The 7738-nt window shown below is 37.1% G+C and overlaps 1 non-coding gene across 1 annotated transcript; it reads right to left on the bottom strand.

The window, feature by feature from the left end:
• Positions 1-2880: 2880 nt before the first annotated feature.
• Positions 2881-2984, bottom strand: LOC123459719. Its single transcript, XR_006636473.1, has one exon. It is a non-coding gene; the product is annotated as a U6 spliceosomal RNA (small nuclear RNA).
• Positions 2985-7738: the final 4754 nt, after the last annotated feature.

Below are 7738 nucleotides of genomic sequence, written 5' to 3'. Positions count from 1 at the left end.
GTCATGATGGTGTGAAATAGCATATCAGAACTTCTTGTTCTGAGCTAGATGTAGCAGTTCATACATTCAATCCCAGCACTTTAGTGGCTGAGGCAGGGTAATTACTGTGAGTTCAGACCAATATAAAATAAAGTGTGTAACTGCCTCAAAAAAGGGGAGAAGTGTTGCCTCTATTTTCTTGCAACTTGGCACACATTTCCTGATCTCAGTGGACCTAGCCCTTGGCCTACTTTTCTACTCCCCAACTTTATAAAATCAACTTCTTTAGATTCCATATATGAGTGAAAAAAGGAGCATTTATCTTTCTTTAACCCTCATACCACCCAACACAATAATCTCTACTTCCATCCATGGTAACAGAATACCATAAGGTCATTCTTTTCATTAGGGAATGTAATTCCACTCAGTATATACCATACGCTCTGTCTACTCATGGGTAGATGGACACTGAAGTTGACTCCATATTGCAGCAATTGTAAAAAATGCTGAAATAAACATGGGAGTGCAGACATCTCTTTGACATATGAATTTCATTTCCTTCAGACATATATCCAGTAGTGGGGTTTCTGTATCATATGGTAGTTATTTTTATTTTTCTTCAGGAAACTTCATGTAGTTTCCCATAATAACTTCATCAATTTCCACTCACACCAACATTATGCAAGAGTTTTCTTTTGTCTCCTTCTATTTCTTCTATTCAGTTTTCAGAGTTTCTTATAAAATCTCTATATTAACTACTTATCTAATGTAATAAAAGACAAGTATTTTCTCCAGTTTTGTAGATGACCTCTTCAGTCTGTGGATCATTTCCTGTTCCATAAAGAAGCTTGTATGTTTGATGCATTCCTATGAGTCTGTACTCCACTTGGTTTACTGTGCTTTGGGTCATTTTCCAAAAGAATCTTTCTCCGATGTCCTGAAGCACTTTCCGTTTTCATCTAGAAATCTCATAGGTTTCTGTTTTACACTGAGATTTTTTCATCTATTTTGAATATATTTTTGTAACTGTGGATAGAGATTATCTGATTTCATTTTCCTACATATGTTTGTCCAATCATCTCAGCATGATTTATTAAAAAGACGGTTCCTTTTCCAATGTGTATTCTTAGGCCTTTTGTTAGAAATAGGTTGTCTGTAGATGTCTGAGTTTACTTTAGATGTATACTTCCTCCCACTTAAGAGAACAATTATCTTTATTTCACTGCTAAACCTTCCTGAGGGATGGCAATGTCCCTTCAGCCAACACCTCTTCTCTACTTCCTTTGAATGTGACTCATCCCATCAATTAACCAAATTGCTTTCTTAGAGATCTTTTTGAATTTTTTGTTGTTGTGGACAAATTTGTGTAGGTTATAATTTAATCATACAATCCTCTATCACACTCTTGCTCCTCCACACTTGCTGTACCTCTTCTCCTTCCCCACACATATTCACAGGTACATCATTGAAAAGAATGACTCCCCCTACCCAGCAATCATTGACTACAAATAGCTCCTTAGGGAGGAGTGGGAACTCAAAAACCCCTCCCCTGTCTATGATGGAATGGTGAGTGGCCCTATCTTTTGAACATTTTGTACAAGTAACCAGGGTGATATGAGTTGCAATTGTCATGGCATGTCTAGGCAAGAAAGTTCTTCCCAATGCTCCAGTTCTCACATTCTTTTCTGCACCCACTTCCAAAATGTTCCCTGAGCCTTGGGGTACACTAATACACATGTTGGTATAAGGACGAGCATTGTGCAATCACTTATTTTCAGCACTTTGGTTAGCTGTAAGACTCTGCATACCTGCATCCCACTGCACAAAGCAAGCTTTTCTGCCCAATGCTGAGAGCAGTTCTCATCTGTGAGTATAAGCATAAATATTTAGAAGGCTATTTAACATCATATTTGTTTAGTGAAACAACAGTAGTAGGTTTCCCACTAGGTCCTATGATCTCCGCAGCCATGGGCTTTTAACCTGAGTTATAGCATCAAGAGTGGATTATACTGCAATTGGTTATCTCCATAACAAGTGCGCCACTATTGCACCCATAAGTGCCTCTTGCCTGGCAGGTTGGTATTGCAGCTCAAAGAGTTCACAGCTGGATAATGCTCTTGATCACTTTTCTTCCTCTGCAGCTTGAATAGCCCTTTCTGGCACTAGAAGAACAAGTGGATATGAAGGAGGCTTCTAGTTCAGCTCTAACTTGATTTCACTAATCCTACAACCAGACAATGTAAAATCTTCAAGAATAATACCTTACTACTCAATTCAGGTAGGCAACGAAGAATACTGGCAATAACTTGTATTGTTGTGGTGGCCTCTGGAGCTTCCCTGACCATACCTGGAACTATTATTTTCACTTAATAACTAGGCCTTAGGCTCTGGGAGAATCATTAGCAATTCATGCCAGGTTGTCTCTATGCATCCTCTTATTTTTAATTATTTTGACAAGTTGAATGTGAAATGTCCCTCATAGTATCCTATGTTTTGAATACTTGGTCCCCACCTGGTAGCAGTTTGGGAGGTTGGGGCTTTGTTGGGATGTATGCTGCTGGGGTTAGACCTTGAAGATTATTGGCTCAGAGTGTCAGTGCCAGCTAACTCTCGTGCTTCTTCCTGCCCGCTGTTGTCACTAGACATGGACGCACAGCCTCGCTCTGCCACAGTTTTCTTTCTCCCTATGATGAAACTTCCCTCTAAACTATAATCCCAAACTAAACCTTTCCTCTCATAAGCTGCTTCTGGTCAGGATTTTTATGTTTTGTTTTGTTTTGTTTTGTTTTGTTTTGTTTTGTTTTGTTTTGTTTAGGATTGGTTTTTGTCCCAGAAACAAGAAGGTGAATATAATTACATTTTAAATTAGTTTATAAGGTAGTATATTTGCATATGGCTTTTAAAAATAGAGAACACTTCACAAATTGACATGTCATGCCTGCAGAGGGGCCATGCTAATCTTCTCTCTATCACCTCAATTTAAGTGTTTGTTCCCCCAAGGGAGTACTTTTTTAGAGATCTTGAAGGAAATATTACTCTCAGATCTGAAAGGTATGTTTATCATATGCACTATAGCCTCTTTCAGGGTTGTATAGTAATCATTATTTCCTCCTTACATTATTGCTTCTGTGACATTCTTTTCTCTGTCCTCTATAATTTGAAATTATCTAAGGTGGGAAAGATATCCTATTTATATTTTTCTGATTGTATCTACCATAGTTCCTAGCACATATTAGTAGATTTTTAAAAATCAATCAACAAATGTTCATTCACAATTTTATGAATAAGTAAAAACTCCAAATTGGAGGTGAATTGGGACTTATGACTAAAGGACTGGTAGTTTATTTATTCATGAATTAATTAAATACCTCTCCACATTGACCCAACATCTAGGCATTGGGTGGGAAGAGAGATTGTCATAGAGTATCCACATCTGCAAGACTTTGCCATTTGGTCTTGTAGACAATGGAAAGTAATTGCAAATTTTTAAGCAAAGATTCAATGTGATCAGTGATGGTGGGGACCAAGAAAACAAAGTCATAATATAATAAGATGTCCATTAAATGAAGAGAACTAAGAAATATTATGATACAAGTCTATAATAACCAGTTGACTAATTTGAAAACATGTGTCATTTGATGTATATGAAGTTTTTCTAGTTGTGTAAATAGATTTGCCTTCAACCCTTTTTGCATGTGTATGTGTGTACATGTATATATGCATGTTCATATATGTGGGTGTAGTTGTGTGCATGAGCACATATGTGTGCATAAAATGTAGGCAATAACTTTCTTCCTGGCTTTTTTTTTTTCATTATGGGCTCTCTTCAGTCTCTTTCTGTCTTTTTTACTGAAACAGGGTCTCTCCTATAGACCCAGACCTTTAATTCTTAGCACTTTGGTGAGAGGAATTTAACAACATCTCTTTCTCCAAATTTATGTTTAATCTCCTCACTCCCCTGAGTAATCTTTATTTACTCAAAGTAACTTATCACCAATTCTTTAGCAACCAATATTTAAATAAATCTCCTACTCTTGATGGTCAGATCTGAGCTCTGAAAATCCCACATTTCACATCTTGTTTAGAAGCTGTTATCTCTGTCAGGGGATTGACATGTCTACAATGACATTCAAAGACAGTGCATTTTATTCTCCCCTCTGATTTTTTGCTGTAAGTGGGTTATCCCTAGATAATCAGCAAGGCGATATTAGAAGGGATTGTGCAGGTGACACTGGAGGACAAACTAATTAAAGTTCAGTTCATTATCCAATTGCATTTTTATATTTTAAGAATAAAATTTTCTCTTTATTCCCCATGAGAAAGAGATGGTAAGACCCTATTGCTAAAGACTTCACATGCTAGAGCAGCAAAGTAACTGATAAATCAAGGTGGTGCTGAGCAGAAGACCTTCTCCCTGTAGTCCAGCCAACTGAAGTCTGGAAAAAGCTGCACTGTATGCAGTCTTATGGGAGACAGAAGTCATCAGCAATGAAAACAGTGGACACTGGAAACCTCAAGTCTGGCCAGACAGGCCAAATGTCTGAACGAGTGTAATAGTGGCATATCTTCTCTGGGGGAAACCAGCTGCTCTCTAATTGGACTGAAGGCCCACCTATTGGAGGGAATACATGCCTGGTACTGAAAACCTAATCAAAAGTCTATGGCAGGAGAGGTCATGAGCCTTAGAGGTAGAAAGCCTGCTCTTGTCTGGATAAATGCATATATTACTCTCACCAAATTGCCCTGAAATCACTACACTTAATGTTCATACTCATATATTAATGCTACTCTCACTTCTGGTGAGAAAGGATTCTATTTCCAGATGGCAATAAGCATTGGGATGGCCCAAAAGGCAACATAGTGCTGAGAAGAAGGGATGGAGGAGTGTCCAGCACTGAAACATCTCACCTCCTCCAAGGCTCAGGGTCAATTGTGGAAGAGGTGGTAGAAAGAATGTTAGAGCCAAAGGAAGGGTACCACTCCTTACATTCAACTGTCCGGAGAGAATATGGCCTCGATATCCAAGACCTTGCAGTGCCTAGCAATACCCACACAAAACCGTCATAATAAGAGAAAAAGATGATGACATCAAATTAAAAGAGAGACTAGTGGACAGAGGGAGGAGATATGATGGAGAGCAGAGTTATGAAGGAGAAAGTAAGGGAGAGGAGGAGAGGGGAGGGGAGGTAAATACTGTGGTTTGTAGTCTGTAAGTATAGAAGTTGTCAATAAAAAATATATATATATTAAAAAAAAGAATATTATCTCACTCTTTTCTTCCCTGAAATCCTCCTCTGAACACTTCCTCTTTCCCTTCTCTTTCTCTTTACTATATATGTGTATCTATTATATTACATATGCATTTTTATATTTATATATTACATATACATATATATACATTTAATAGTTATTAAATGCCTGCTATATGTGCCAATGTATTTCTAATTGCTTTCATATAAATTACTTACTTAATTTTTACCAAGAATAAAGAATAATTTGTTTTCATTATTCCTAAGTACTTTATTGCTAAGACTCCCCTTCCTACCCCTGCCACAAGAAATTTCAAAATTTACTACAATGTCTCTGAGCCATTTCTCTTCAAATTTTGCCCTCCATGATATTATTTCCACTATCCTTGTTAAAGTTTATCACGGGAAGTAGGAGGAGACAGCAATTATTCCAAAAGTGTGAACAAACCCCTAGACCAGATGTGTTAGCAACCAGGGAACAACAGATGCACACAGAGGATTCAGGTCTAACACTACCTCAAAGCCAAGTTAGTATAAACATAAGTCTTAATTACAAAATTAATGCAATGTTTAAGAATGTTTTCTGACCCTGACAATATTATTCATTCAAAACATATTTAAATGCTCATTCCCTAAGGTACTAGGATGCAAAGCTCATTGCATATGCAATATCTAACCTTCAGGAGCTCTTAGAACTTTGTCATGATACCAGGTGGATGTGTCATATAAATAATAAGGCATTAAACAAAAACTTTAAACCACCATTATTATTTTCATCTAAACAAGGCCTCTCAACAAGATACACCAAATTTGGGCTGGAGTGTGGCTTAGCAGCTAAGGTGCTTGCCTACAAAGCCAAAGGATCCAGATTTGATTCCCCAGTACCCACATAAAATCCAGATGCACAAAGAGGTACATGTGTCTGCAGTTTATTTACAGTGGCTGAAAGCCCTGGCATGCTCTCTCTCTCTCTCTCATAAATAAAATAATAAATTAAAAATTAAAAAGATACACCAAATTTCCCACTACATTTTGTTTCCCACTGTATTAACTCATTTTCTGATTTTTAAAAAGTGGATGAATTGCCAGTATTTTTTATGGGACGTGATAAAGTATTCAATTCTCTTGTTGCCTTTTATCCATTCCAGAAAGTTTTAGATCCCACCAGATGTCACTAAGGAGCATCCTTGTCCCTTCCAGTCAGTAGATTATATCCACTGGTGGAGGTTCCATATGACTTTTAAAGGTTTTTCAAATATAAGCTGCAGAATTAGATCTGGTTTGGGGTGTATATATGTGTGCACATGTATACACAAATTCATGTTCATGCATGACTACAGGCATATGCATTGCAACTTGTTTGAGTCAGGGTCTCTAATTCACTGCTGTGTTTCCCAGGCTAGCCACCCCATGAGCTTCCAGGAAATTCTCCTATCTCTACCTCACTTTTTGCCCTAGGCATGCTGAGACTACATTTGGCTTTTATGTGGATTCTAGGGATACAAAATCAGGTTCTCATATTTGCATAGCAAGTGCTTTATCCACTAACCATTTCCCTAGCCTATAACTAGATCTTTTAAAGTGAATGAATAAATAAGCATGAATAAATAAACAAACACTAAGTTAGTAAAAACAAGAGCAGTACTGATGCTTATTAATGCCATGAAAAAAATTTTGAGGCTTGCAACCACAGACACTTCCTTTTAGTTAAAAGAAATGTCAATCAACAGAATTGTTGCTCATCTTCACAAAATTTGTGGGATTCTATCAGTGATGTTTAATAATTTATATCTTTCTGGATAGTCCAAGGGAAATAATGTTCTGAGAAACCCATACCATGATTAAAATGATCTCTTAAAAAACTCATGTTGGGCAACTATTAAACATCCTCCCCCCTTCTAATTTTGTGAACTGAAGCTCTGACTTCTAAATTGTTTCACGGAAAGTCTTATACATCAACATCATCACAAAGTTTCAGTGAGGTATGGGAATGAAATAAGGGTGTCTTTCAATTTTATCAGTTAACAATAATATTTTCTAAACTATTGTAATTGTATTTAACAGTTAACATAAAGCAGCTTTAAACAGAGAAGTAGAAAGACTCAAGCTATGAAACAAGAATTATCCAAACTGAGAAAGAATCTACAGAGACCAAGATTATGGACTCCTACGAGAAGCTCCCCCTTGTCTTTGGGCAAAAGTGAGGCTACATCCATCAGAATTTCTCTAAATTAACAATTCTTATCCCCTTTAACCTTTGCTAACTTCACTCTTCATTGGAGAATTGTTTTTGTTTGTTTTGTTTTGTTTTGTTTTGTTTTGTTTTGTTTTGTTTTGTTTTGTTTTGTTTTGTTTTGTTTTGTTTTCAGAAGGCAGTGAGAACTAAGGACAACCAAAGTCTATCAACAAAATAAGAAAGATAGCTGTCTCCCTGGCTGGAGAAGAGCCACCCCTTGCACATCAGTTAGGGCCCAGGCGAAACCACAGAGGAGTTGGTGAGATGAGCAAGA

Source organism: Jaculus jaculus, chromosome 3 (assembly GCF_020740685.1).
Source record: "Jaculus jaculus isolate mJacJac1 chromosome 3, mJacJac1.mat.Y.cur, whole genome shotgun sequence".
In the NCBI taxonomy this organism is placed as follows: domain Eukaryota; kingdom Metazoa; phylum Chordata; class Mammalia; order Rodentia; family Dipodidae; genus Jaculus; species Jaculus jaculus.
Note: the sequence above shows the minus strand (reverse complement) of the source record. Positions and strands in the feature narration are given on the sequence as shown.